Genomic DNA, 8,838 nt, shown 5'->3' on the forward strand with positions numbered 1-8,838 from the left:
AGGAATTTGTGAAACTGAAACAATACAAAAAGAATGCCATTGTAAGTTAATAATACTAACACAGGCACTCTTAACCTCTAAAGGCCTTAGTGGCCACATGCGTGGACAGCACCTTTTAGCTGTTATTTCCAAAATTGTGTACACTACTGAATTGGGGTCTTATGCCGACATATGGTCACTTATACTGCTATGTGGTGGTGTCAGAAGAGTATAACATACAATGGAATTTGTAAAAAAAAGTGTAAAAAAAAAAAAATTAGCATGAAGTACACGTTTGTTACTTATGGACTTAAGTACATCATATAAAAAGATGATTTTTAGTTTTTATTCTAATTAGGGTCCAATAAGCCTAAATAGCAAAGAGAAATAAAAAAAAATCATGTAAACAAACAGCTTGGGCCTTAAGAGGTTAAACTTGTTAGCGTATTAGCTAATGCTAATGGCGCTAGCTTGATTACATCACAATAGCGCGTGGAAATATGCATGAAAACACTCCCGCAGACATCACACATTTTAGTAAGTATGAATAGATTTAGTTGTACTGTAAAACTTACAAACGTTGCTTGGAGTGATGTATAAAGAACCCATATAAGTAGAAACGCTATGGACGACTAGAAGATTAAACGGGACTTGTACTTGTGGTTGAAAGCACTACACAGAAGGAATTCCTGTAGACGTTCACCCCGCAGGTGCTGCGGTGGGCAAACTTGTCCGAAAGATGGCGCCATAGCACAAACAATAACACACCTTTTCATCGTCTTTGCTTGTGTTTATAAAAAGTATTTGTTGAACACAAAACATTATGGCAGTTAGCAAATACAAATTCATAAATTACAGGAACTTTTTGTTGACAAGCTGGTTGATTGTCTAGTCCGAGTAGAAAAAAAATCAAAATGGACGATACTTCCTATTACGATCAACAGTTCTGCAATGTTTTTCGACAGAGCAGGTACATATCTCAGTTCCTATTAGTGTCAAATCATATTTGCGTTAATTGGATTAATCACACGTTAATCTTCACGATTCAATTGGCCAATTGTTATGGTTCGGGTTACGAATAAAACTTTCAGGTTACGAGGCTCCCCACCGCTTGTTGGCGGAGCGAATGAGAAACCCATAAGATCCACCCAAAACATCTGGTTTTACTCGCTAGCATTAGCTTATAGCTAGAGACGGACATAACTTTGTTTTTCCAACCATGGCAACAAAGAACGTTAGTGTGAAAAACAGTGCTGAGAATAAGAAGCGTATGCTGTTAATTAAATTAAATAAATCAGCAAAAACATGACGGAGCATATAGCTGACAAACAATTTATCCATGGAAATATGGAAAAGCTGCTGATGGTTTGTTTTACGAAGAAGCAGCTCAAAGGAGATACCATAGAAATTCGCTCTCCAAGGTAAATGCTGTACATTATTATTACATTACTTCATTAAACTGTTTTATTATATAGTTTTTCTTACATTATTTATTAGTCTAAAAGTTAGCTTTTCCTTTTAAAAGGTTTGTTACATGTTAGAATTGGCTCGTTTTTGGGGAGGCTGACCGATCAAATTGATTTTAATTAGAGATTTTTGCCGATATCCAATATTCCGATATTGTCCAACTTTTAATTACCGATTCCGATATCAACCGATTCCGATATAAACAGTCGTGGAATTAACACATTATTATGCCTAATTTTGTTGTGATGCCCCGCTGGATGCATTAAACAATGTTACAAGGTTCTCCAAAATAAATCAACTCAAGTTATGGAAAAAAATGCCAACATGTCACTGCCATATTTATTATTGAAGTCACAAAGTGCATTATTTTTTGTAACATTCCTCAAAACAGCAGCTTGGAATTTGGGACATGCTCTCCCTGAGAGAGCATGAGGAGGTTGAAGTGGGCGGGGTTGTGGGGGGCGGGGTTGAGGTGGGGGGGGGGGAGTAGCGGGGGTGTATATTGTAGCGTCCCGGAAGAGTTAGTGCTGCAAGGGGTTCTGGGTATTTGTTCTGTTATGTTTATGTTGTGTTACGGTGCAGATGTTCTCCCGAAATGTGTTTGTCATTCTTGTTTGGTGTGGGTTCACAGTGTGGCGCATATTTGTAACAGTGTTAAAGTTGGTTATACGGCCACCCTCAGTGTGACCTGTATGAAGCCGTAGATATTATGTGATTGGATAAAAGTGTTTAGAGTACAGTTGTCATTCAGTTCACTTTCAGTGAATCCCGCTCAAAAATGTATATCTTTATACTGTATGTATACTTTCACCGGAAAATATATCAAGATATATATATATCGAATATTGAGTTTAATTAAAAATATATCGAGATATACTTTTTCGTCCATATCGCCCAGCCTTACCAATAGGTAAGAAAATTGGTTTTGCATAGCAGGGTGCCTTTATTCGAAATTAATTTAGCATTCATACATGATTCATGCAGTATTATTTGATGAATTGCATGCAAATTGACAGCCCTCGTCCCTTTTTCGTATGCCGCAGTCACACAAAATCTCCTGTTGCTACAACAGCATGACCTCCCACTCCACCCTCATATCATTTCATTGTGTATGTTTGGGAGGACGAACAATGACTAATTACTCTCTTTTAGACTTCCTGACTCATGTTCATAGGGAAAGCCATCCCTCTCGGTAATGTTGAAACTGAGCCAACGGTCGCGTAACAGGCAGACACCCACATTAGGTTATTCCTTTTCACGCTCGGAGAACCACCCAGGCCCGCCGACATCTCCGCAGAGAGAGGAGCGGAGGCAGGGAGTGATGGAGAGGAACGCCTATTTTGCTTACGTGTGTGTGTGTGTGTGTGTGTGTGTGTGTGTGTGTGTGTGTGTGTGTGTGTGTGTGTGTGTGTGTGTGTGTGTGTGTGTGTGTGTGTGTGTGTGTGTGTTGAGATGTGATATGTCAGAGGCAAGCAAACACAAGGAGTTTGTAATAGCTTAATATCTACTTGAATTGCCTGTGGAGGGTCTCTCCAAGTGCACCGGAACAGTCTACTCATTATTGCAGTACACAAAAACGCTGCTTTGGTCATTCCGTATTGCCCTCTTACGAGGAAACTGTTAGTCACATGTCTTTATTACAAAATGTGCCCGTGTTATATAATATCAACCTGGAAGTCGTTCCTCCCCATCTGCCATCATCACTGCTTGGTTCTTTGACTAATTAACACCGCACGTACAGTATGACTGCAAAATAATCCAGCATAGGGCCAAAAGAAGTTGCAAGTGCCAGCACTTTGATGAAGAAAGATCTTTTTTTTTGTTTGGCCTGTTACCCATCACACGGTATTTGGAGTGAACACAAATTAATTTTCAGTCCAATTAGGTGAATTTGGATCATTTATGTGTGGGACGGTCGTGTGCTTGTGGCCGGTATTACGTAAAGCATTGAATGAAAATTAATATTCATGGATTAGATTTATATAGCGCTTTCCTCCACACTCAAAACGCGTCACGGACAACTGAGAACCCATTATTCATTCACTTGACATTCACACATTGATGTTGGTAAGCTACATTTGTAGCCACAGCTGCTCTGGGGTAGACTGATGGAAGCGTGGCTGCCAATTTTCCCCCCTGACCACAGCCAAACATTTATTCACATTCATACACCAGTGTGAGCAGCACTGGGAGCAGGTTGGGTGAAATGTCTTGCCCAAGGGCACAACGGCCGTGACTGGCATGGCGGAAAGCTGGAATTGAACCGGCCGCTCTACCATCTAATAAATGGCAGGGCGCCTGATATGAAATGTTACCGCAAATGTATTCCCAGCCCCTTCCTGCTCCATCATTTAGAAGAAAATGTCAAATTTTTATAGTCTCCTGTGGCGCACAGTGGTATTGCTGGGATCGATTCCTGGTCGGGGATTGTGCCAGGGACATTTATGTTAAATTTGTTATTTAGCAATAAATACATACAATTATTGAACAGTATATCTCCCATTAATTTGTATTGGTAAAAAAAAAAACATGCATAAAATGTAATTCAATTTGTTTTTTAAAAAGAATAACAATCCTTTGACATGAATAAAAAAAGTGTGAAAAATGTTTCCGGGTGTTGTTGGGACAAATTGGTTGAATTTCATTGAATTTGCCAATTCAAATGAAATCTTCAATTTAGTGAATATTATAACAATATATAATGAAATATTTGTGTATCTATTTCTTTCATCAGTTATATTTCACCTTGTTTTCTACATCGTTATCTATAAAAAAAAGTTTATATTTCCAGGTGTCTGAAACATATTAAGAGAATTGGCATTATTTGATGAGGAAACTTGTACCATTTAGTTTTTGTCGAGTAACCCCTAAATCCGATGTACCACAGTCATGGCATCAAGTGAGAGAGGATTTCATTGTTTTGGCCTGTCACAATATGACAATACTGATACAGCTCTTGTTAACCGTTGTTGGTCCGGACATCGGGACGCAGAGAGAGCAGGCGAAGTGCTGGTGCCAGGGGAAGCACAACAGTGCAGCAGGGAAATGTGCAAAAAGGAACCAGACACAGGAAGCACAGGGAAGGCAAAATGATTCAGCCCAGTCCAGATTAAAAAAATCAGCTTGATCGGCAACCGACAGGTGTGTACTGATTGCCAATTAGGGACAGGTGAGGGACACTAGAGTAGAAATTATGGCAAACTGAGGGAAACAGAAAGTGGAAACTGAACAGGAAACTTAAAAAAATACAAGTAACTGTCATGAGAGACCATGACACTTAAGACTTAGACTTCGACTTAGACAAACTTTAATGATCTACAAGGGAAATTGTTCCACACAGTAGCTCAGTTAAAAGGGTGGAAAGGATAAGGATGGAAAGGATTATGCACACAAGGGCACAAAAAGAGGGCGAAAACAAAAAGTATAAAGTAGACTAAGAATGTACCAAGGTAGTAATATAAAATATAACATATATGTAATATTTACATATCATATATACAGTATATAATATATACTGATATATTATATTATTATATTATATATAATATATGCAATATATAATAAATCCCAATTACCATGTACAATATTACAGTGACAGATACACTGTTTGGCCCAAATAAGTAACAATGGATCATTTAATAAGACTTAGACTTAGACAAAGTGTAATGATCCACAAGGGAAATTGTTCCACACAGTAGCTCAGTTACAAAGGATGGAAAGGGTAAAGATGGAAAGGATAATGCACACAAGAGCACAAAAAGAGGGCGAAAACAAAAGGTATAAAGTAGACAAAAAATGTAGCATATAGCATTATAAAATATAACATATATGTAATATGTACATATTATATATACAATATATAATATATACTAATATATATGAGATGCGATGAGGTGGCGACTTGTCCAGGGTGTACACCGCCTTCCGCCCGATTGTAGCTGAGATAGGCTCCAGCGCCCCCCGCGACCCCAAAGGGAATAAGCGGTAGAAAATGGATGGATGGACTAATATATATTGTTATATTATTTTATATTATTATATAATGTATACAATATCCAGTCAAATATTACAATATTAAAGATACACTATTTGGTCCAAATAAGTAACAATGGATCATTGTATAACGTGTGGGCACATGTGATAAATCGCGGGTTGCCTTGCTCAAGGGCCCGTCGGCAGTGAGTTATGTAATCAGTTTCAATATTTGGTAACACTTTAGTATGGGGAACATATTCTAAGTAACAAAGACTTCATTTAGAGTTATTTGGACACTAGGGGAACATATAAGGGTTAGGGTTAATAATAATCAATAATTCTGAGGTTATTGAGGGAAGACTCTTAGTTAATGGCTTACTGGTTGTATAATAAGGCCTTGCAGAATAAGGCATTAATAGGTACTTAATAATGACTAATTAAGAGCCATTTGCATGTTAATAAGCAACTAATTAATGGTGAATATGTACCCCATACTAAAGTGTTACCCAATATTTTTTGTCAGCAAGAGGTCTAAAAAAACATTTATTTCAGCAATTACAAACTGAGATGTATTTACATTAAAGGTTGGATATCTGGACCATACTCACTCACTATTCTTACAGTCAAAAATATTGAAATTTAATGATATTATTTTGTATCAAACTGCACAAATAATGTATAAAGCCAAAATAAATAAACTCCCAGGAAGCATTCAAAAATTGTTCAGCACACGAGAGGGCGGTTATAATTTAAGGGGGTATTTACATTTCAAAATGCTTAGTTATAGAACGACCATTAAAAGTTTTTGCATTTCAATTTGTGGAGTGAAATTATGGAATGGTTTGAATGTGGAGTTAAAGCAATGTCCAAACATAAACCAGTTTAAAAAGAAGTATAGGTACATGGTATTCCAGAGGTACAGAGATGAAGAAGGGCTTTGATATTGGCTTCTTTGTGTTACAAAAGAGTGTGGGGCTGCCCATTGAGGCAGTGGTGCTGCTGTGGTGGCATGATACCATTTCCATCATCACTAGTGGTAATGGTGTGGCTATGTATGTGTGTAGTGTGCATATGTATGTATATATCTATAATTTATGTATATACAAGTTCATTAAGTTTGTACATAGAGTGAACAGGTAGTTCTAGCTCAGAGTAATTTATGATTTAAAGAAAAGGGGTGGGATTAAATAAGTGTAAACTTCTTCTCACTCCTTTTCAAATATGTAAAAAAATAAAAAAAATAAAAAAAAATAAAAGTCCAATGCTCATTTGTTTTTGTTTTTTATTCTCCATTGTTTTCATTTTGTTTTAATGGCTGTTAAGGCTATATAGCACTGTATTGGATCAGGCTTGCTCTTGTTTTTTTATGCATATTTGAAATAAAAAAAATATATCAATCAATCAGTCAAGCTCATGTAATGCCCCCCAAAAAAATTTTTTTACAAATTGAAAAAAAAATGTCCCTCTGGCTTTGCAGTCCAATTGCTTCACTCTGATTGTGCTCATCCTCCTTCCGGTACCTTTGGCTCCGCGTTGATATGTGCGTAGTCGGCTGCTCATAATCGCCTGCATCTATGCGCAGAAGCCTCCCTCCCCTCCCTTCCTTTAGTCCACAGCATCACACGCCCCCCCCCCCCCAACGCGCTCACACTTCCACGTGCGCGTGCAAACACGTATCCCACGCGCGCACACACACACACACTCCCCGCCCCTCCCGTCTTGTGGCCGCTGTCTCATTCACTTCGTCCACGCACTTGCAAGGGGTGGGGCGGGGTGGAATATAAACCGCCAAAGAGGAGGCCACACGCCACACCGAGACGGATCCCCACTTTCGCAGCGCCACGCAAGCGAGGAGACTCCGAAGCCGGGAGTAGAAGTACCAACATTGATCCTGGAGCTCAGACTACGCGCCTTTTTTCTTCTCCGGACTGTCTGCTGGAGCTCCGTTTCAACCCAAATTCAACGCAACCTTCGCTATACGCCAGTTCCTCTGGATAGGCTATAGCTTGCTGACAAGTTGGTAGTAAACTCTTTGGAGTTTGGTTAGAGTCGCATTCCGAAAATATATTCGCTTGTGAAAAAAGTGGGCTGCAGTGAAACTCGGGAGGGACCCCCCCAGCCCCCAGCTCGGGGACCTGGTGCAATCTTTTTTTGACAAACAAAAGTTTTTTTTGTTTTGTTTTTTGGCCAGACATCCCGGACGTCACGGTGTGAGAAAAGGTAAGAAAAGTGATCATTTTGTTGATAAATGGTGAGTTGAGAGTGTTTATGGAACTGTCCGGTCGCTGTCCACGGTGCTGAAACAGCTCCAACCGAAGTGAACGCATCTCAGCCGCTGCACAACTTTGCCATGTGGTGCGTTTGCGGCCGGCATGAGACTTTAAAACAACGTTGAGAACTTGTTGAATCGGGTCCTGACGTTGGGCAACTCAAAGCTAACGTTGGAACAACGTGCTTTTTGACGATGTTTAATCAATGTTGGGTTCTGACGTTGAACTGTGGTCATTTTCCGACCAATATTTTACAACACAAATACAACGTGACTTTTGATGTTTAGTCAATGTCCAGTGGAGACCGTTGAAATTTGGTCATTTCCCAACCGACAACGTGGATCCAAAGTTAGACACCGACATTGTCTCAATTTACAAAATACAACTATTTTGGGTGACACCTTAGTATGGGGAACATATTGTAAGTAACAAAGACTTAATTTAGAGTTATTTGGACACTAGGGGAACATATAAGGGTTAGGATTAGGGTTACTAATAAGCAATAATTCTGAGGTTATTGAGGGAAGACTCTTAGTTAATGGCTTACTGGTTGTATAATAAGGCCATGCAGAATAAGGCATTAATAAGTACTTAATAATGACTAATTGAGACACTAATTAACGGTGAATATGTTCCCCGTACTAAAGTGTTACCCTATTTTGCAACGTTGTTTCAAAGTCAGTTTTAAAGGACGTGTATGTATAAACAACATTGTCTCAATTTACAAAATACAACTGTTTTGCAACGTTGTTTCAAAGTCAGTTTTAAAGGACGTGTATGCATAGTCAACGTTGTATCAATGTCTTGTGCCTGCTGGGTTTTGATGGCAGTGGAAAGTTAGACTCCGCATCAACAGGTTGCAAGTGCAGCCTGTTATGGTCTGCTTGAAAGAGGTGATTTTGAGAATGAGAGGAGATCCGGTTGGTGGTGATGATAATGCGTATGGCTTCAAAAAGTTTGAAAAGAAGCCTGTGTTTCTTCATGCACAAAAAAAAGAAAATTCATAATGAGGTGTCTGATTTTTGTAATGATGTGAAAATGTACTTAGTCATTGCATATCTTAATGTTAAACAAAGAAAAAAAACCTGCACTGCAGCATTAATAGTGACTACAAAAAAAAAATTGTCACCATAACAACGGCCGTTGA

This window comes from Nerophis lumbriciformis, linkage group LG21 (genome assembly GCF_033978685.3).
Source record: "Nerophis lumbriciformis linkage group LG21, RoL_Nlum_v2.1, whole genome shotgun sequence".
NCBI classification, from domain to species: Eukaryota; Metazoa; Chordata; class Actinopteri; order Syngnathiformes; family Syngnathidae; genus Nerophis; species Nerophis lumbriciformis.